The following is a 23,994-nucleotide window of genomic DNA, read 5'->3' on the forward strand; positions in this document are numbered from 1 at the left end:
AAGTGGTCCTCCAACTGCTATGTGAGTGAAATAGAGAGAAACGGTGAAGAACTTCCAGGAATATGTGAATTCTTTTTCTATATTTTATTTTCATTATTTTTGTGTTTCCCCTATGACCTGTATAATATGTGCAGACCCATATGTACTTGAGCCTTGGCCAGCTATATCTGAAGCCTGAAGGCCCGATTTTTTGTTTCCTAGAAATCAAGTGATTTCAGGGAAACAGAAACCTTCCAGTCTAATCTCTCCAGATAGCAACAACCAATTACATGCCTTCCCCTCCCATTCTCAATGCTCTCTTATTTGTGAAGTAATCTCTTGTATAAAAGCTATGTATTTTGACTACTTCTTTAGCCCTCCTACCACCAGATTTCTCTTTCCCTTATCTTGTGATAGAACGGCTCATCCTCTGGAGTCATAATAAATGACCTTTCTGCTTTCTATTTTGAGTGATCTCTGAGTAATCATTTTGGGTAAGGGTCTTCTACATCCCACACATGTGTTTCATGTATATCAGAACTGCATAACATACTTGGAAAGACATATCACTAGTAATATTTTTTTTGTCTCTTGTTCTTCTTATTATTATCAAGTAAGATACAAAACAAGGAGAATATAGTATATTTCCCAAAAGTGTTTGCTATTATATGGAGGAAAGTCAGCACAGAGCCTGAGTTAGAGAAGGATTAATAAATGTTGAGGTTCTCCAGAATATATATAGATATTGTGCTGATACATCAAGTCCAGGAACAAATATTTAGAAGAATATAACCTAAGCATATGGGAAAATCCAAATGAATGTAAATTGCCTAAGATTCAGACTATGATATGCAATAGAATGGAAAATTTATATGGAGTTCATCCATTAGTCCTTCGAAGCATATGGAACAATGAAAAAGTAAGTACAATTGCACAGGAGAAAGAAAATATGCTAGATTGTCTCTGGAAAAATGCAAAAAAATTTTTTTAATGACTCCTAGCATCTCCCTAAATTAAAGCCCCATCTTTTAACACCAATATTCTTCTGATGATACAGTATCATTACAAGTCATAGAATGCTATAGTCTCTGAAGAACAGGAGTTGAAGATCATCTGATGAGCAATGGAGATCTTCATGGCAAGCCTGAGGCACATTACAAACAAGGAATTAATAAAATAATTGTTCTCATATAAATCTATGAATGTAAAAAGAGATGAACTGGTCATATTGTGAGAGCAAGGGATAACTAAAGGACAGTTCACATGCTCTAAGACCTCTAGTTTATTGGTTGGTTTCTTGTAGCAATTTTCATGAGAGGTCATAGAATTGAACAGGATGTGATAATACTTATAAAGCACAAAATTTAAAACACTGTGTATATGCTATCTACTATTGTTGTAAATCCTCAGCTGAATCCTGAAATTCAGGATTTCAAGCATTAACTACTTTTATTATTAACTTCATTTTTATTTTTGTGTTAACAAGTGCACACATTCACAGCTATGCACAGAGAAGGAAAAATGATTGTACCACTCACAATTTCCAAGCTTGAAGGGTGGCTTGGCATAATTGACCAGTTACCTAGAGATATCAAGGCTGCTGATTCTATCACTGATTGAAGTCTCAAGGTTAGATGTCAACTAACATCTGCTATACTCCCATGCTCTAAGACTCTTAAGGAGCTCAAACAGCTTACAAAGTAGAATTATTTCAAGCTGGTATATCCTTCACAATCTCCAATGCTATCCACCAGCCATGAAGGACGGAATGTTGGAAGAGGTGTTGAGATTTCACCAATCTTGGTATCTTCTGACAGTACTGTCTAAAGTCCCAAGAACTCTCCTTTGACTTAGAGATAGCCAAGATAGAGAGGTTTACAGCAGAGTAGCATACAATACAGTGCTTTCATACTGCTCTTAATACAGTGAAAGGTAAGATTTGGGTTAAAAAATGTTTTAATAAGAATTTTATTTGCTGTACAGTATTTATGGTACTGTAATTTTCATATTGTGAAAAGTCTGAAATTAATTTTTTAAAATTTGAGATGTTAGCAGAAAAGGTCATACAATTTTAGAGAATTACTGGTGAGAAAAATGTTTTGCTTATTACTAATTTTATATTGTATACAGCATTTTATAAGTTATTTCATGGTTATTATTTAGGAAAAGGGCATGTTATAGGATTAATGTTTAATAAAAAATAGTATTCAGAAAAGTGTATTTTCAGTAATCTATAGTGAAAGTTTACAGTTTTTGGTGGTCACAGAAATTTCTTCTTAGTTTATTATAGTGTCCTTCTGGAGGTCCTTGTTCAGGTACTAACATGTAATTCTTGGACTAGCTCTCTGGAGTATCTTGGGGCTTGAAAGAGCCCTGTAATTGGAATGAGTACACTTTAAATCCTTTAACGAGGATCCATTGGAGGGCAAGTCTGGTGCCAGCAGCCACTAGCAAGTGGCTCCCATATCACAACAGTTATTGCATCAGTATTGGCATTCTTGACTTTTGTGCCATTTTCTAGGAACATTATCACCAAAAGTTGTTATTCCACCATCATCACAATTGATGAATAGTAATAGTAAACCTGTTTATCTAGCCAAATAGCAAACAGAAATTTTAAATTTCTAGATTATAATATACCAGAAAATATGAACATTTCTGGTGGAGTGATGTAAGAAATCAACTCAATGCAACAGAGAGGTCCTGATCTCCCCAAAGTGAATTTTTTTTTCCTTCTCTGAAGTCTCTGGGGTATCAAATTCAGAATTGGGGTATGTTGTGGAGCTTACTTTTATATGTCTGAAACTTTTAATGTCTTTCTCTCCCAATTTCCTGGAGTATCCTTTGGCTATATATTGTTTTCCCATGGAGTTCTGGAACCAATTCAGTCTTTTATACAATTATATGGCATCAAGCTTGAGGGCCAACTCCAGTACTACTTCTCTGTATCAGTGGACCTAGATGGCTCTGGAAGAGAAAGTGAATCTGTGCACAGCCCTCTTTAACTTAAATTCAGTTCACTTGTATATCATAGTATCGCTTCCTTAATTTCAGGGTCCTTTTGGAAAATGAAGGACAAACAATACCAGCATTGCGTTTAGCTCCTTTTAGCCAATCAAGAATCACATCTCCTTCCACATATGTACAACCATGCAAAGTACACCAGACTCTATTGGAAGGCCAATTACATTACAGATATTAATAGCCAAGCAAAATAAATTCCCTCAATTATTATGATTCATACTTTATGTCTTGCCTTGCATCTTAAATTCATCAACTTTTCTGTCAAGAGTTGGGTAGTATGAACCAAGAGTCCTTCAGGAATTATGGTTGATCATTTCATTGCTCAGAATTCTTAAATCTTTAAAAGTTATTTTTATTTACATGCTATTTTTATTATTTAAATTATTCTGCATTACAAAAACTTCTGGTTCTGCTCACTCAACTCTACATAAGTTCATATAAGTCTTCTGGGTTTCTTAAAAAAAAAAAAAAGAAAAGAGATAAATGACCAAATGAATCTTGAGGAAGACCTAGAGGGAATGACTAAAAAATTATTATGATACTTTTTACATTGAAATTAACTTAAATTTAAGTAGATAGTAAGCAAATTTATTTGATTATACTGATATTCAATGGTAAGTCAATTTTTTTTTCGAAAAAGGTAACAGTCTTTGGCCTCATGAATTTATCTGCTAACTCTGAGGCAAGGCACACTATGTACCTGGATTTCTATAATGGCAACTGAACTGAACCTTGAAGAAAGTTTGATATACTAAGAAATACTGGTGAGGAGAAAGGGGATTTGAGGCATTAGGAATAATTTATACAAAGGCACAGAGATGAGAGAGAGAATTTGATCAACTTGAATAGTTTGGTTGAATAAAAATATTCGTGGAAGAGATTACTTTTTTGAAATAAGCCTGGGAAGGTAGGTAAGAGACAGATTGTGGATAGTTTTCAATGCCTTTAAACTTAGGAAGTTTATGCTTTATTAAAGAGGCAATAAAAATTCAACCAATCAATCAACAAGAATTTACTTTGTACCAGTTACTGTGCCAGAAAATACAAAGAAAAAAGAAAAATAGTTTCTGCCCTTAGGTAACTAACATTCCAAAGATGGAGATAACATATATGTAGGCACATATTTGTGTATATATATATATATATATATATATATATATGCATATATATATATATAATACATAAAGAATAAAAGGAAACCTTAAAAGGAACAGGCCTAGCAACAGGGATAGGAAGAGAAACCAGGATAAAAGATCTCATTTGAGCTAAGTTTTTTAAAAATAGTATTTTATTTTTCCAAATACATGCAAAAATAATTTTCAGCATTCACTTTTGTAAAATCTTGTGTTCCAAAATGTTCTCCCTCTTTCCCTTCATCCCTCTTCCCCAAGACAGCAAGCAATCTGATATAGGTTAAACATGTGCAGTTCTTCTAAACATATTTCCTTATTTGTCATGCTGGGCAAGAAAAATCAGATTAAAAGAGAAAAAAAACACAGGAAAGGAAAAAAAACTGAGCAAACAAACAACAACAATAAAAAAAGTGAAAACACTATGCTTTGTTCCATATTCAGTCTCCATAGTTCTCTCTCTGGATGTGGATAGCACTTTCCATCACAAACCTATTGGTAATTGCCTTTGGCAATTCATTGTCTAAAAGAGCCAAGTTCATCACAGCTAATCATCACATAATCTTGCTGTTAATATGTACAATGTTCTCTTGGCTCTGCTCAGTTCACTCAGCATCAATTCAGGTAAGTCTTTTGAAATGTTTCTGAAATCAGCCTGCTCATCATTTCATATAGAACAATATATTCCATTCCATTCATACATAGCTTATTCAGCCATTTCCCAACTGATGAGCAGCCATTCAATTTCTAGTTTCTTGCCACTACAAAAAGGGCTGCTATAAACATTTTTGCACATGTGGGACCTTTTCACTCTTTTATAATCTCTTTGGGATATAGACCCAGTAGAGACACTGCTAGATTAAAGGGTATGCATAGTTTAATAACTCTCTGGGCATAGTTCTGAATTATTCACCTAAGTTTTGAAGAGCAAAGGTAAGTCTTAAGACTTGCAAAAGAAGCAATTTGGAAGAGGAAAGACTTCCTACAGAGAAAGATTTTAAAAAAATATTCCAAGCTTGGAGAGAGGGGAAGGAAGGGAAGGAAGGAGAAAGGGAAGGAGAAGGACAGAAAGAGGGAAAGGGAAAGAGAGAAAATACAATTTATATATATTAGAATGCAAAAAAGACTATATATGAAACCATCAATCTTTTTTTCATATCACTTGCTTAAACATAAAAAAGTATATATTTAATTCCACACATTACTTTCAAAATGTCTTGCTTGTTTGTGTTTTCTTCTGAACTTCCTTTTATTTTGTGCATTAAAAATATTATTAGAAATAGGTTTAGTGATTTGCGAAGCACACACAGGAAAAAAAGCTAAGGAAAAAATAAAGGGCATCATGGGACTAATCTAGAACTGGGGTTTAGTAAGACATGGAATGGTAATGAGACAAGGCTTCAAAGAATTCAAGAGAATAGAGGATATAGTAAAGTTGAAATGGTTCATCAAGGGATCAAGATGGGGAATGGAGGCTAGTATAGACAATGCCAGGGTGATGTCCTGGGAAAGTAACGGGATGGAGAGATTGGAGGTTACAGAGAAAACCAAGAACAAGTTTTAGAGTAGGGGGATGATATAATCAAGCTTCTGTCTTACAAATATTCATTTGGTGGCTGTGTAAAATCTGCATCGTAGAGGGGAGACACTTTATACAAGGAAACTAAATAGGAGATTTTTGGAGGAGTCTAGTCAAGGGTAACGAGGGCAGCTAGCAAGTGCCATAGTACAGAGAGTGCTGGACTAAGAGTCAGGAAGACAAGAAAATGATACATACAATGAAGTCAGCAATGTGAAAGTACAGCAACCACAAAACAACCAAAAATAAATTTTACAAAATTATAAAGAACCAGGTTATATGTTTAGACATAAAAGGTGATATCAGAAGCAAATTTGGGGAGCATGAAAAAATATATCTGTCACATCTATGGATAAGGGAAGAGTTTATAACCAATCAAGAAAAAGAGAAGATCATTGGAAGTAAAATAGATAATTTGTATATATGAAATCAAAAAGATTTTGCAAAAGCAAAATTGAATTGATGTAGTCAAAATTAGAAGGAAAACAGGAAACTAAAAAAAAAATTACAGGAAGTTTCTTTGATAAAGTCTTCATTTCTCAAATATATAGGGTCAAAGAAAATTTTCAGAAGAAATCAAAACTATCGATAGTCACATAAAAATACTCTAAATAACTTTTGATTGGAGAATTGCAAATTAAAACATCTTTGAAGTACTACCTCATACCTTTCAGACTGGCTAACATGATAGAAAAGGAAAACAATAAAATGCTAGAGAATACTTGGAAAAATAGATACAGTAATGCATATTGATGAAGTTGTTTACTGATCCAACCATTCTGGAGAACAATTGTGAACTATGCTTGAAGGGCTATGAAACTGCACATATCATTTGACTCAGCTATATCCCAAAGAAATTAAAAAAAAAGAAAAGGACATACATATACAAAAATATTTATATGCAACTCTTTTTGTGATAGCAAAGAACTAGAAATCAAGGGCATGCCCATCAGTTGGAGAATGACTGAATAAATTGTGGTCTATAATTGTGACGGAGTACTACAGAGTTATAAAAAATGATCCGGTAGGAGGTAGGTTTCAGAAAAGCCTGGGAAGACTTGATGCAAAATAAAATGAGCAGCTAAATAGAGTAATGAATAGAATACTGGACTTACAGTGAGGAAAGCTCATCTTCTTGAGTTCAAATCTAGCCTTACTTGCTTTGTGACCTTGAACAACTCATTTAACCCTGTTTGCTTGAGATTCCTCATCTATAAAATAAGCTGGAAAAGGAAATGACAAACTACTTCATTATCTTTGCCAAGAAAACTTCAAAAGGGGTCATGAAAAGTTGGACACAACCTAAAACAAAGAAAAAAAACTTGAAGAAGTGAGCAGAACCAAGATCTCCTGATCAATGTACACAGTAACAGTAATATTTTAATAATAATCAGCAGTTTAACTCTCATCAAAACAATGATCAAAGACAATTCTTAAACATTAATGATGAAAATCTCGAGAGAGAGAGAGAGAACTGATGAACTCTGAATGTAGATTGAAGCATAGTTTTAAATTTTTCTTTATTTTTTCTTCCCTTTTTCTTTGCAACTTGGCTAATAAGGAAATATGTTTTGCATGATTTCATATGTTTAATGAGTATCATATTGCTTTCCTTCTCAAGGAGGGGCAGAAATACTGGAGGAAAAGAGAGAAGTTGAAACAGAATTAAAAAAAAAAAAAAACAATAATAATGTTAACAACACCACCAAAAAAAAAAAAAAAAAAAAAAAAAATAGGCTTTGCTCCAAAGAAGAGATATGACAAAATATTTTCTCTCCTTTGCAAATTTGGGGGTGAGGAGGGTTTATGAGCAGGGATAGATTTTTTTCTTGGTTTGGCTGAGTTTTTATTTTCTTTTTTCTCTTTTTCTTTTCTTTTCTTTTTTTAAAAATATATATTTTGTTATAAGGGATATCTCTTTGGGAAGGAGAAGAGGAGTCATAAAAGGAAAAATCTAGATGGCATAAAAATTAAAAGTATCAATGAAAATGTGTTTTTAAAAATAAGGATCCTTTACATACTAAGCTATGTTAAATATTATACAGAGCTATACAAAGAATCACTGTCTTTGCTATTTCAGATTTCAGGATCTTACCTAATGTTTATCTCCTGGATCCTCAGTAGAAAGGTAGTTCCACAGACTGAAAAAAAAAAAAAACCTAAGGAAATAAAGAGACACTTGCATTGTCATGTCAATTTACTAGAGCATGGCTTGTGATCAAAGCAAAGAGATAATGCTATCACAAGGGAGGAGAAAGATAAAGAAAAAGAAAGACTGATTGGAATCCTCACATTCTGGATTGAGAGCTGGAGTCTTTGAACAGTTCAAGCTCTATTTTTGCCAAATGAAGGATAAATATTTAAGGCAACAATATTTGGATAAAACATAAAGAAAAATTTAAAGATTTTTATTTTGATATTTTTGATATTAAAGCAGTAAAAAGCATTGCTAACAATATAGTTACATGGAGTTTTTAACCATTGGTTAATTTCATGACACTTGCATTGAAAATATTCTAGTCTGGCAGTTGTTGCTTGGTGCCTGAACAAGGACACAAGAATTGCAAGAAGAAGCAGCAGTGTTTGAGTGCTATTCGTGAGTAGGATGCTCCCAGAGTTCCTTTGGTAAACCGTGGGGAAAGAAAGGGAGAAGAGACCCAGTAAGAACTTTTTTAGTCTGGGTAATTAAATGAGCCAACACATCAAGGGGCCAAACCAAGAGACTGATGAGAGATTTGTGAAAAAGGCCTATTCTGAGTACAGTCCTCTTCTCCATTTGAAAGTTTGCCTCCATGACATCTCACAAGATTCAACATAGTGCGTTTGTACTCCCTAGCATGCAGAAACTTACTGACCATGCTGTGGGGGAAAAATAATTGAATTTAAATCGCATTTAAAACAAAAAACAGGAACCATGCCTGGGTGAAGGGGCAGGTTAATTCTCCAAGAGCCTCCATAGCTGTGGATCGTGACACTTGAGGGAGTTGTGGAGCAGCCTTTACTGATACAGGTGTTGCTTGTGGACTGGGAATGAAATAAATTGGAGGCAGAGGGAAGAGGAGAGAGGTCAGACAATGCAACAACCTCTCAATGAAGAGTTCAGAGAACAGCAACTACCTCTCAGTCTCCTTATATCACCACCATCCTCTCACATGAAGAGATCCATTCTACAGGTCTGAGTTAGACCTCCAGCTGCCACTGGTAGGTGGCTTCCCTATCACAACAGTTGCCTATTTCAAATATATAACCAAATCAGAGAAGGCTACTACTATTTTCACTTAAGGGAAACATAGGATATTTTCTCCTAGATGCAGGATGCCTCCATTTTAGATGATCTGGACTGTTCCAAAGCCCTATTATACAACTCGGGATTTCTCATTTGGGAATCCCTATATCACAAGCAGGATTTTCTGAAACTCTTGACAAGTAGTATGAACTGTAATAGTCTGTATAAGCTACAGGGAACATACCTACATTATTTTATTTCTCACAAAGCCTGGGTCAGAGATCACAGTTTAGCATTATGTATGAAGAATTTCTTCTAGATTGTCTCAAACAGTGGCTATGAGTGAGTTCACCAAATCACAATAGAGAAGTTTGATCAATTAAAGAGTGTTATACAAAGAATGAATAATTTTAAAAGATAGAGTGGAGCTGATATTTGGGCCACAGAATGGATAGGAAAAGGTGAGAACTAACAACTAGTGGAGAAAAGGAGGATGATCACATGGAGTGTTATGGCTATTTTATCCCTATAATTTCCTATTGGAGGATAATCCTATTTCAACTCATCCATCCATCATTTCATGACAAGTGAGTTACTCCTCTTCAGTGACTGACTCTGAAACCCCACTTTTCTTACCACCTACTCAAAACTACAAGTTCTTCCACAACAAATACTTGAAGAAAATTATTATGTTCCCTTACACATTTTGCCCTGTTTTTTTCTTGTTGAAAGTAAATGTATTTAGTTTGTTCAATTGATGCTATATTGTGTAATGTGTAAATCCTCATCATCTTGTATCATTGTACATGATTACTTGCTTCTACCCCATGTATAACCTACAATTTACCAGAATCTAAGTTTACAATTGGCAGCTGGATGGTGCAGTAGTGGAGCACTGGAGTTAGGAAGACTTGAATTCAAATCCAGCCTCAGACACTTAATTAGCTGTGTGATCCTGGATAAATCAATTAATCCTTTTTGCTTCATTTTTCTTATCTGTAAAATTATCTGGAGAAAGAAATGGCAAACCACTCCAAAATTTGCCAAATGGGGTCACAAATAGTTGGACATGACTGAAATAATTGAACAACAATAAAGTTTATAATTAAAAACAAAGCTTAGGACATAAATAATATCAGCATCCTCATATCCCCTAGTAAAGAAATGATCTAGTAATGACTTTCGATAAAACAAAATAGCTTAGCAGTTATACTTCCTCTTGAAATGTAATCCTTTCTCCTCATGAAAATAAAGGTTGAAGTCTTCTAAGCCAAGGCACCATACAGTTAAGTGAAGAGGTTTATCCTAAGAGAGTAGGGCATTATGGAAATAGTTTTAGATCTGGGGTCAGGAAACCTGAATTTATATTATGTGTTGTGTGAAGATGGACAGATCACTTGACATTTCTGGGTTTCAATATTTTTCTGTAAAATAAAAGGATTGAATTAAATTGTCTTTAAAATCCTTTCCAATTCAAAATGTTATGAATGTATGAGAAGGAAAGTGGATAAAATTAGGTCACAGTTGACAATAATTTAGAGATTTCTTAATGATTTCTCATGCTATCCTTATAAGCAAGATGGAAAAATGTAGATATGAAAAGGTGGATATGGAACTGATTAAATGATCAATCCCAAAGAATAGTCACTAATAGTTTAATGTTAACATGGAGAAGACACTCTAAGGATTTGTCTGTGTTGTATACTCTTCAACGTTTATATGAATAACTTGGATGAAGTCTTAGAAAATGTGCTTGTTAAATTTCCAATTGACTACGATTCACAAATAATCTTAATGGACCCAAATATTGGGCTGAATCTAATATTTGGATGAAATTTAGATACATATAAAGTTCTATGTTTTGTTTTTAAAAATCAATTTCAATAATGTGTGACTAGAGAAAGATATAGGAGTCTTAGCATATTTCAAACTCAATATGAATCACAGTGTGACATACTAGCTCCTGAAGATAATGCTATTAAAATAACATATATATATGACATTCATACACCAAACAGCCACAGGTATTTCTCTACAACTACAGTTGCAGGTGCTATATCTGTAGAAACCATCAGGTGGCACTCAAAGCTTGAGCTACACCAGCTCATTGCAAACCAGAAGTAGCCAAGCTATACTTCCTCAGAATCTTAATATTAAACTACTCTAACCCCTATTACCTGGAGAAGGAAATGGCAAACCACTTCAGTACTTTTGCCAAGAAAATCCCAAATGGAGTCACAAAGATTCAGACATGACTGACAAAACTCGCATTACTATTGTCAATTGAGATATAGGGGAAAGTATATTGACTCTTGAAGTCAAAGGCCTTGGGTTCAAATCCCTTCTTTGATGCTATCTAGGCATGTAATCTTGGGCATAATTAACTTTTTTCTTCTATTTTTTTGGTTGGGGTTTCAATGGTTCCTTCTAGCTCTACATTTTTGATCCTATTCTGTTCTCTAAGGATTCTGTTCTCAAGGATAGGACCAGAAAATTCTAAAAGTCTTTATGGATGAATGGTATGGGGACATGGTCATGAACTCCTTTTTCATTGCTGATGGCATACATAAAATTTCAAGTTATGTGATCACTCTTGAAGAGACTGTACCTGACTCCAGAGAAGCCTATGTGGCCGTCTAACTCCCCTTGAAGTGGAGTTAGAAAGATATGAGTTCAAATCTAGCCTCGAATATTTTTTTCTGTGTGAACTTGGTAAAATTAAATTTATCTTCTGCTTGCTTCAGTTTCCTCTACTATAAAATGGAGATAATAATAGCACATACTTCTCAGGGTATTGTGGAGACCAAATGAGATCATATTTGGAAAGCATTTAACAGTACATCATAAGTGCTTGATAAATGCTTTTTTTTCTTTCTCTTATGACATTTGGCACCACTGCATTTCTTGATATGTCTCATAATACTTTCTTAGAATAGAATTCTGTTTCTCTTCCCAATACAAAACACACAGAGTCCAGAAAGAGCCAATGAATATTATACATCTGACCCTTTTCAAAGTTCTGTTGAAGCATGACCAGAACAAGGTTTCTGATGAATGATCCCTTTATTGCATATGCTCCCTATTGTTATTCCTGTTCTATGCTTTCATTTCTCTTTGGTGCCCTAAATCTAGAAAATGAAAAGGGAAAAAATAGGTAAAAACTATAATTCAGAGAAGGTAGGAGTGGCTAGATAAGAGCAGCGCCGGTTGGCATAGTGAATAAAGTGCCAGATCTGAAGTAAGGAAGACTCATCTTCCTAAGTTCATACCTCCCTTCAGTCACTAGTTGGGTGATCCCAGGCAAGTTACTATATATACCTTGTTGGCCTTAGTGCCTCCATCGGTAAAATGAACTGGAAAAAAAAAATGACAAACCACTCCAGGATCTTTGTCAAGAAAACTCCAAAGGACTGTGTGTGTCATGAAGAGTTGAACATGACTGAACAACCTCCGCTACAATAAATATAGCAGAAGATGTTTCAAACTTGGATTATTTGCTTTAGGTTGTATTATGAGGCACAGTGATCAGAAGATGATAATCATGTGGTATTCCTTCTAGAGCATATCTAGAGTATTACATTCTATTTTGTGTCTTATACTTTAGGAAGGATATAGATAAGTGACACCAGAAAGAAGAGAATGGGAGGGCTTGAGTCCTGGGGACTATCCCACATGAAGATCAATAGAAGCAAATGTAAGAGTTTCTTTCCTAAGATGTTTTCAAATATTTGAAGGGGTATGATATGAAAAAGCTGAAGGACTTGGCCTTATTTGGTATGATTAGGAGCAATGGGTCAAACTTACAGAGACATTAGATTTAATATAAGGAAAAATTTTGTAATGATTATGATAGTATAAATGCGCCTTTAAGAAGGGAGGCAGCTAGTTGACGGCAATGGTTGGAGCTGGGGGCTGGAATCAAGAAAACCCGAATTCACATGTGACCTCAGACACTTACTCATCTGTGTGATCCAGGACAAATCATTTTACCTCTTTTTGCTTCTGTTAACCTATCTGTAAAATGGGATAACAATAGCACTTACTTTCCAAGGTTGTTGTAGGAATCAAATGAGATAATAATTGTAACATACTTAGTACAGTGTCTAGCACATTGTAAGTACTATATAAATGGTTAGCTAAAAAAAAAAAAAAAAAAAAAAAAAAAAAAGGAAAAAAAGAAAGAAAGAGAAAATAAATACAATATTGTTTCTCCTTTCCTGGAGATCTTCAGACCTCAACAAGACTAGATGACTATTTGTCACTGATATTACAGAGGTCAGGTCATGGTTTAGTTGGACTAAATGGTGTCTTCTGACTTGAGATTCTGTAATTTCATGATAGTAATTCTTCTAAAAAGTAGGCCCAGAAAGCCTTTGTTTAATTTATGTAAGGATATAGAAATATTTTTCTTCAGGCTAACTCAATATGATATTGCTTTTGAAAGGTATACATAATAAAGTGAGGAATGCAGACTAAGTGTATACAGAACAATTATCTTGCTTCTTTAATTAATCTTTTCCCCCTCTCAAATGTATTCATTTGTTAAATCAGAGAAGGTAGTAACAGTATCTATAATTTTGGTTGTTTTTTGTAACATGATGCTTATATCTTTATGTTGGAAAAGACTTAATCTTAGCTTGAGGATATTTTGCTAGGTTCTAAGTTCTCAGTCAGTTCTTACCAATTCTAATTCTCATGACTAGAGCAATACAGTCTACACAGTCTAGAACTGAGATGACCATTGGATAGCCTTGAAGAGATGAGAACAGATGCTGGTAGCGGGGAATAATTCTTGGCAGAGACTACATGCCTGACAGTTACCATGAAACCATCAGCCACTCTAAGACAACTAGAGAACAATGTGTGCTTATGAATTACCATTAGACTAGCAGAATGTGGGTCCAGCAGTCACTGGAATATGAGAGAGTACATGTCCTCATGTACACACAATCAAGCATAGGGTCTGTGGGTAATACCACAAGACCAACAGAGCATTGTAATCTGAGATGTCACATCTTTTAAGGATAAGGCCCAGAAAGACCAGATCTTAACAATAAAGGAAGACATCAATGGCTATGCAGCTGAGACTTATTTATTTATTTATTTATTTTTTGAGGCTGATTTTTTTTTTTTATTATAGTAACTTTTTATTGACAGAATCCATGCCAGGGTAATTTTTTTTTACAACATTATTCCTTGCACTCACTTCTGTTCCAATTTTTCCCTCCCCCCCCCCCCTCCCCTAGATGGCACGCAGTCCTATATATGTTGAATATGTCCTAGTATATCCTAAATACAATATATGTGTGCAGATCCAAACAGTTCTCTTGTTGCACAGGGAGAATTGGATTCAGAAGGTAGAAATAACCCGGGAAGAAAAACAAAAATGCAAACAGTTTACATTCATTTCCCAGTGTTTTTTTCTTTGGGTGTAGCTGCTTCTATCCATCATTGATCAATTGAAACTGAATTAGGTCTCTTTGTCAAATAAATACACTTCCATCAGATTACATCTTCATACAGTATCATTGTTTTTTTTTAAATAACTTTTTATTGACAGAACCTATGCCAGGGTAGTTTTTTACAACATTATCCCTTGCACTCACTTCTGTTCCGATTTTTCCCCTCCCTCCCTCTGCCCTCTCCCCAAAGATGGCAAGCAGTCCTATACATGTTAAATAGATTGCAGTGGATCTTGGATATAATATATGTGTGCAGAACCGAACAGTTTTCTTGTTGCTCAAGGAGAATTGGATTTAGAAAGTATAAATAACCTGGGAAGAAGAACAAAAATGCAAACAGTTTACATTCATTTCCTAGTGTTCTTTCTTTGGGTGTAGCTGCTTCTGTCCATCCTTGATCAATTGAAACTCAGTTGGATCTTGTCTTTGTTGAAGAAATCCACTTCCATCAGAATACATCCTCATACAGTATCGCTGTTGAGGTATATAATGATTTCCTGGTTCTGCTCATTTCTCTCAGCATCAGTTCATGTAAGTCTTGCCAATCCTCTCTGTATTCGTCCTGTTGGTCATTTCTTACAGAACAATAATATTCCATAACATTCATATACCACAATTTACTCAACCATTCTCCAATTGATGGGCATCCATTCATTTTCCAGCTTCTGGCCACTACAAACAGGGCTGCCACAAACATTTTGGCACATACAGGTCCCTTTCCCTTTTTTAGTATCTCTTTGTGGTATAAGCCCAGTAGAGACACTGCTGGATCAAAGAGTATGCACAGTTTGATAACTTTTTGGGCATAGTTCCAAATTGTTCTCCATAATGGCTGGATGTATTCACAATTCCACCAACAATGTATCAGTGTCCCTGTTTTCCCACATCCCCTCCAACATTCTGCATTATCTTTCCCTGTCATTCTGGCCAATCTGACAGGTGTATAGTGGTATCTCAGAGTTGTCTTAATTTGCATTTCTCTGATCAATAGTGATTTGGAACACTCTTTCATATGAGTAGTAATAGTTTTAATTTCATCATCTGAAAATTGTCTGTTCATATCCTTTGACCATTTATCAACTGGAGAATGGCTTGATTTCTTATAAATTAGAGTCAATTCTCTATATATTTTGGAAATGAGTCCTTTATCAGAACCTTTGATTGTAAAAATGTTTTCCCAGTTTATTGTTTCCCTTCTAATCTTGCCTGCATTAGTTTTGTTTGTACAAAAACTTTTCAATTTGATATAGTCAAAATTTTCAATTTTGTAGTCAATAGTAATCTCTAGTTCTTCTTTGGTCATAAATTCCTTCCTCTTCCACAGGTCTGAGAGATAAACTATCCTATGCTCTTCCAATTTATTTATGATCTCATTCTTTATGCCTAGATCATGAACCCATTTTGACCTTAACTTGGTGATGCGATAGTTAGTGTGTGTCAATGCCTAGTTTCTGCCATACTAATTTCCAATTTTCCCAGCAATTTTTGTCAAATAATGCATTCTTATCCCAAAAACTGGGGTCTTTGGGTTTGTCAAACACTAGATAATTAAGGTTATTGGCTGTTTTGTCCTTTGAACCTAACCTATTCCATTGATCAACTAGTCTATTTCTTAGCCAATACCAGATAGTTTTAGTAACCGCTGCCTTATAATATAATTTTAGATCTGGTATAGCTAGGCCACCTTCATTTGATTTTTTTTTTTTCATTAATTCCCTTGAAATTCTTGACCTTTTGTTTTTCCATATGAACTTTGTTGTTATTTTTTTCTAGGTCATCAAAATAGTTTTTGGGAAATCTGATTGGTATAGCGCTAAATAAATATATTAGTTTAGGTAGTATTGTCATCTTTATTATATTTGCTCGCCCAATCCAAGAGCATTTAATATTTTTCCAGTTAGTTAGTTCAGACTTAATTTGTGTGGAAAGTGTTTTGTAGTTTTTCTCATAAAGTTTCTGATTTTCCCTTGGCAGATAGATTCCTAAATATTTTATATTATCAATAGTTACTTTAAATGGGATTTCTCTTTGTAACTCTGACTGTTGGATTTTGTTAGTGATATATAAGAATGCTGATGACTTATGTGGGTTTATTTTATAACCAGCAACTTTGCTAAAATTGTGGATTATTTCTAATAACTTTTTAGTAGAATCTCTGGGGTTCTCTAAGTATAGCATCATATCATCAGCAAAGAGTGATAATTTGGTTTCCTCATTGCCTATTCTTATTCCTTTAATATCTTTCTCAGCTCTTATTGCCATAGCTAGCATTTCTAATACAATATTAAATAGTAATGGTGATAGTGGGCAACCTTGTTTCACTCCTGATCTTATTGGGAATGGTTGCAGTTTGTCCCCATTACATATGATGCTTACTGCTGGTTTTAAATAGATGCTGCTGATTATTTTAAGGAAAAGTCCATTTATTCCTATACTCTCAAGTGTTTTTAATAGGAATGGATGTTGGATTTTATCAAATGCTTTTTCTGCATCTATTGAGATGATCATATGGTTTTTGTTAGTTTGGTTATTAATATGGCCAATTATGCTGATAGTTTTCCTAATATTGAACCAGCCCTGCATCCCTGGTATAAATCCTACTTGATCATGGTGAATTATCCTGGGGATGATTTTCTGTAGTCTTTTTGCATTTTGCAAAATCATTTTATTTAAGATTTTAACATCAATATTCATTATGGAGATTGGAGACTTTTTTTTTAAATAAAGCTTTTTATTTACAAAACACATGAATAGTTTCCAACATTCACCCTTGCAAAACTTTGTGTTCCAAATTTTTTTCTCCCTCCTTTCTCCATTCCTTCCCCCACGTGGCAAGCAATGCAATATTTGTTAAACATGTATAATTCTTTTATACATATTTCTATATTTATCATGATGCACAAGAAAAATAAGATCAAAAAGAAAAAATGGGAAAGAAAAAAAACAAGCAAATGACAAAAAAAAGGCAAAAATTAATATGTTGTGATCCACACTCAATCCCCATAGTCCTCTCTCTGGATACAGAGGGCTCTCTCTATTGTAACAACATTGGAACTGGCCTGAATCACTTTATTGCTGAAAAGAGACATGTTCATCATATTTGAACATCATATAATCTTCTTGTTTCTGTGTAATATTCTCTTTAAAATGTAATGTTTTCTGTTGAGGTTTTCTTGGGGTCTCTGGAGGCAGCCTTCGTTTCAGTTCAGTAATCACCACACAAATAGCCAGCTGTTAGAGTCCAAATCCTTTATTGTCTCCTTCAAAGCCCTGTCTCTTTCACTTGGGGCTCGGCTAATTTTTCTGGAGGTCTTCTGGATCTTCAGGGGAGAAGTGAAGGAGGAGAGCCTGCCATCACTTTTCTGTCTTCCCTAGTTCTGATTCTGGCTGAATTTGTCCGAGCTTATATGCTCTCTTATCAAAGGTGTGAATCTTGTAGAACTATAGTAAGTACCAAGTACATGTACTGAACTACAGAACTGTTAATCACCATGCTAAATTAGATAACTATTGTCTCTATCAATTCCACTGACTTGGTACTTTGTAAGAATCCTTTGTTTCAAGTTCAAAGTTCTGGCCCATAACATTGCTGTGTACAATATTTTCTTGATTCTACTCACTTCACTTAGCATTGGTTCATGTGAGCTGAGATATGGTTTTGCCACTCTATACATGTGCTTGGCTATATATAGTCCTTGATATGTCCTTCCCATGTATACACAATTTGCCTATTTTCCCTACTTATTGTATATGTGATTTTGAGAGTATTCTACATATTTACAGGCGAATTGCAATTTTTCTTATTCTTTCATTAAATGCCTTTGCTCCTTGTGGCTGTTTTGTACTCAGGTGACCAGGAAATGATGTCAACAAGAAAAGTGATTGATTCTCATGTGGATAATTTTTAATGCATTTTAACAAAAAATAAACCTAGTTTGCACTTTGGGTTAATTTTACCCTTTAGGAAGAAAGTGAACCCATTGTTGAGGGCCATATGCACTATAGTTTTAAGTGGATGTTGATCAATAGATTATCTTAAATACGGTACATCCATTTTTGGACTTTTTAGATTTCTCCACCTCATCTTGCAAAATCCAGTCAATCCTGTTACATTTAATCATTGCCCCTTCCATTGTTGGATAGAGCAATAAATTTCTCCATTTAAGGAGATGAGATCAGATAGACAACTTGATGAGGTGAGGTCTAGCTTTTGGGGTTCCCAGTCAGGTAATCAAAAATATGATGAGGTTTAGGTTTTGGGGTTCCCTTTTGTAGGGGACCAAATGATAAGGTCTAGATTTAGGAAACCAAAATGAGATTAGAGCTTCTGGTGGTCAGGGAGTTAAATGATAAGTTCTAGTGGCAGGTTTGGGGTTCAGGGAACCAAATGGAGAAGCTTGACTCCCCTACATCCCCTTGGGATTTGGCACAAGGGTAGGGAGTTTTGGGGAACCCCTTCTGGCAACGCAGAGATTCTCTGTAAAGGAATTTACAAACCTGAAAACCTAGATTGATAAAAGAGGTTTATTCTAGGGTTTGGGAAATAAGGTTAGAAATCCTGACAGAGAGGCATAAAGTCTTGTTAGGGAAATAGATGAGGGTAAAGAGAGGGTAGCACTGGAAAAGAATATTATTCCAGTGGGCAGAGGCCACCTTGGCATGGCATGGAATAGCATGGCATGTTTAGAACCTCTGCAAAGAGAGAATTTTAGATTGGCTCTTTTTATAATAGGAGTTTTGGCTACAAGCTGGCTTTCAGTTTGAGGTGAATTTGAATAGAATTGAATGAATTTCTTTAATTGAATAGGATTGGAATTCTTTTGCTCAGGACTGAACCAACCCCACCTAGATAACAGAATGAAACTGTTTGTCTTGTTTCTCTCAGATGGGGTCCCTCACTGAGGCAGAATTGAACAAGATTTTCTCCTTCAAGGAATTTAAGGTTTCAGGATCCCTTCTTCAATCTCAGTATCTCCTCATTTCCCCCTGGGCAGCACTCATCTTGGACTTCTTTGAATTTTCTTCCCACCCTATCTTCACCAAGTTCCTCTCTTAATCTCAGCTTTTCAGCTTTCTTTTGTGAATTGTCTTTCCCAATTAGATTTGGAGGCTCCTTTTAAGGGCATAGATTACCTACTTTTTTTTTTTTTTTTTTACTGTGTTTCCCTTCCCTTCAGCACATAATAGACATAATAAATGTTTTTCAACTTAACTATTATTGATTAATGATTTTTGTTAATTGTTACATAATCTAGAAAGTAATTAATTTTATTCCAATCTCAAACATAAACTATCATAGGATGGGCCTGAGTCAAACCCTGCCCAAAGCAAAAAGCAAAGGCATTTAATGAAATAATAATAAAAATTGCAATTCGCTTGTAAATGTGTGGAACACTCTCATACTCACATATACAATGAGCAGGGAAAATAGACACACAAATTGTGTGTACATGAGGAGCACACATCAAGAACTACATATAGCCAAAAACATGCATAGAGGGACAAAACCATGTCTCAGCTCACATGAACTGATGCTAAGCGAAGTAAGTAGAACCAAGAGAACATCCATTTTAGGGGTGCCACATGAGTGTGGGAAGTACTTCATGTGATACATGTATGTAATGAATTCAATATATGTGATAAAAGTGTTCTTCAATTCTTTTAAAGCTGAGAGCTTTCAGGCATTACATAATATCTAGACAATTGATTCCATATCTATTCTTTGCATTGTGAGAATGTGTCCTTCTCTTTCTATTTATGTTACATCTAGTCCTTACCACTCTCCTGACTGAAAAAAGAGGTAAAAATAGCTTTAAATCTGTGTATTTTATGCATATCCACTGCATGTTGACTTCCCGTGGCAGAAATTGTGAGATACAAATGTACAAAATGCCCCCTTAACCACCACCCATTTTATCACTGCAGAGCAAAATTCTCCCCTTTCATGTTCCTCTATAGATCTTCATGTAATTAATATAAAATTCATCCATGTTAAGCTCACATTCTATAATACACAAGGATATTTTAAAATATCCCATAGAGAATTGTAATAGATGTCGTCTTCTGTATTCTATCCAGTAGAGTATAATTAGTCTCCATCATACTATTGTATTATTTCTTGCAGTTTCCCCATCATGGGGCTTAGAAATGTTTACTACATTCTGGTAATCCACTTTACCCAGAGGAATGTCACCTTCTTTTGATTTTAGGAACTGGTTCATATTGAAGAAGGAGGTATTAACGACTAACATTTTGCCTTAAACTTTGGGTATGGATCCACATCGGGGCAGAGTCCAACCTTCTTTTATTTCCAAATGACTAGAGTTTAAGAAAGATGAAATGGATCAGAGATTTACAAAAACACATATGTCTGAGTCTGTGACTGAAGTATAGAGCCATATGGACTAGCACTATAGGCTTCCTGGTAGCAACTTGAAACCCCCTTCACAACTTATACTGCATTTGACACAGTTTATCATGTTTGTGGATTCTCTTTTTCTTTCTACTAATATCTTCCTAGAATAGGAAAAGACTTTAAGCTTGGCAGTGGGTAGAAATGGCTTTGGGGCACTTTTCAGTTGACTGCTGCAAACAATTAACCTAAAATGAAACAATGTGGTTCAGTACTCGAGGGAGCCAAAGTTAACCCTAAAGGAGCATTCTGTAGCTAGTTAAATCAACAGTTATTTCCTGCTGATTAGTTTGTGAAGTGGATCAGAAATCTGGGCATAGGCAAATGGGTTCCTTCTTTTCATGTTTTTTTTTTAAGCCTTCCTTGCCAATGTTTAGACACAAGATGGTTAGGTCTATGTGCTAGAATTTTCCACTTCTGAATAAATGGTGGGGAGAGGAAGAGATTTGTTAACTTAATTGGATGCATACTGGTTCTTTGGAGGTATCATGCTATTCTTGTGAAATCCTTTATGTAAAAGTGCTATCGGTTATTGGTTATTGGTTTGGACCTACAATCCACAATTGGAGAACTCCCACTTTCCACTTCCAAATCAAACAAAAATGAAGAATGGGGTAAAGCTGAGAGATCAGTTGTGGCTGCTGTGGTAGCAGCTGCAACAGCAGCAGCAGCAGTACCAGTCAGCCAGACAACCAGCAGCAGCATGCTGAGACAGTGAGCAGTGGGTCAGGCACCGTGCCAGTCATTCAAACAATAAGCAACAGCTCTATGCAAATTGCCTTGTCTCCATTAATGGAAGCTGCAAATCACCATGCCTGGAACACGGTGCCTGGGGAAGGTGAGCCTTTGGAGTGGGCATGAAGCAGGGAAGAGACAAAGACCAGGGAGGTCCTTTTGATGTTAGTCTTTTTGCCTCCCTCAAATTCAAAATGGCTGCGAGATAATGTTTTCTCCCCCAATATAGTCCAAATCCTTATGCTGTTCCCTTCGCTTCACTTCTGCTTCTCTATTCCCCCCTCCTGTTTTCTACTCTTCATACTCGCAGACAAATGTAAGAAATGCCATCTCATTTGAATTTGTTAGCACTCATTGGAATCAAAGCCGGGATGGAGGAATCTGGGTGGGGAGGGAGGGGAGGAAATCCTGGTGTTCCAGAGGGCGGATATATACCCCCTTCTATGGACTAATTTGCATAGGTGATGCAGCCATACTTACTGACAAATTCAGTTATTTGCTTTTTATGTGTTTGACCTGAGACATCGAAACTTAGCAAACTGGTGATGGTTTGGAATTGCAGGGAGGAGGGGTGAGGAAGAGAGGAGAGACTTGGGGAGGAGAAAAGGGGGTCAGTTGGCAGAGCAACTGTTGTTAAGGGAGAAATAGTTCTGCCTCCCATATAGTAGCAGCTGCCAGGAAGAATAGCAAATACAACAGACTTGGCAGGCCTCCAGGTTGCCTGAGGATGTTGCAGATGGATGGTATGTTAGAGGGTAAGACCAGTTAATTAATCTTCTGGTAGGGAACTCATAGTATCACACTATTACAAAGGTAGAGTGAAATTCCAAAAGGAGGCAGAATGACACAGGGAGCATTGGGAAAGGGTTACATATCCTGTCTGCTCTGACCCTGAATTGGTAAAGAGCTTTAATTGGCCAGGTCCTATGTAATCACAGCCACAATGAAAAAGGAAAGAGGTGGAGAATAGAAACAATTTCAGGATTTTTTTTGGAAATGCTACAGCAGTAGTGATGTATTCATCATGAATGGTTTTTCTGTTGCTTGTAGGAGGTAGCAGTTGCAAAGGATTTCACTTATCTCCAGTCTTTGCTGTGGTCTCAACTTTACTGCTGGGTCATTTGATAATAATTAATAATTTTGTGAAACCTTTGGAAAGTTATAGAGAAAAAAGATGCTGTCAATGATGGTTGACTAAGATTATGATGGCAGATCATCCCCTTTTTTAGCACACTATTGGAATGGCAACTACTTACTGGTGGAGGGACTCACATTGAGGAAGAAGCTTTAAGGACATCTCAGTGATTTGACTTGATGTCCATAAAAAAATCTCTTGTGCCTTGATAGTTATCTGTTTCCAGAGCATTCTATTTCAGTGCTGCCCTTGGAAATTCCTGGGGAAGTAGAGCTGGCAACTAAGTGCTGGTTATTGCTGATAATGATCCATTATTGTTGTTACCTGCTGGGTGAAAACTGTGATAAATGGTGCTACTCCATTCTTCCTGTTCTCTGTATGCAATTGCTTTCTTTCCTGGAATATCTTTCTACTTTGTAACCTAGAAACCATTCTTTCAATCCTTCACTTCTTTTATTTTGCATTAGCTCGACTATTTTACTGACTGAAACTTTCTGCAATGCTTTCCTCTGCCTTAGGCATTTTTTATGCTTATTTATTGGAAAAATCATCTATCTGGATTAGCTACAAATGATACAATATCTGGACCCTAGATTTTCTTTAGTTTTCCCTGAGAAGAGAGCAGTTTTGATCTTTAGAAAATAAAGTTGGTCAAGAACTAACCAATGTAAGTTTAATAGAGAGCCAAGCCTCAGGAAGCATCCTCCTTGGATTAGGAAAAATACAACACAAACATCTGCCACAGCAGAAATTGTGCCCTTTACAATTCCAATTCCACAGGAGATAGGACACCTCCTCATACCAAAGGCAGCCAGTCAAACTTTCCTGAATGACTGGTATGGTATTAAACCAACAGCAATCTAAAGAAGAAGAAAAAAAATTAACTGCATTAGGAAAAAAGTTCATTCAAATTAAATGATCTGGGTTCAAATACCAACTTTGCAAACTTATTACATGTATGGTTGGTATAAACTGAGATTTTAGTGGGGGAAAAGGGTGGCCCTGGGTCAGAAATCTCAAACCCCTCTGGGAGGGGCCCCACCCTCCTGTTCATAGGAGAAACTCCCAGATAAGTAATTTCATTCAATTGGTGATCTTGCCCAGGACCATGATCACCACCCTCTATTGAAAGGTCCTGCAGCTTCAGGCCAAAACAAACCTAATATGACAGAAGACCTGTCAATCCATCTCTGCTAATTCCTAATCAGCAATGCCCATGAGTTGCCTCTCATTGTAAACTCATCTTTGCAAAAGTCCTAATAGGAGTTTGCCCGCTAAGAAAGCCATTTTCTTAGTGTAATAAATCCATTCT

The sequence above is a fragment of the Sarcophilus harrisii genome, chromosome 4 (genome assembly GCF_902635505.1).
Source record: "Sarcophilus harrisii chromosome 4, mSarHar1.11, whole genome shotgun sequence".
Lineage (NCBI taxonomy): Eukaryota > Metazoa > Chordata > Mammalia > Dasyuromorphia > Dasyuridae > Sarcophilus > Sarcophilus harrisii.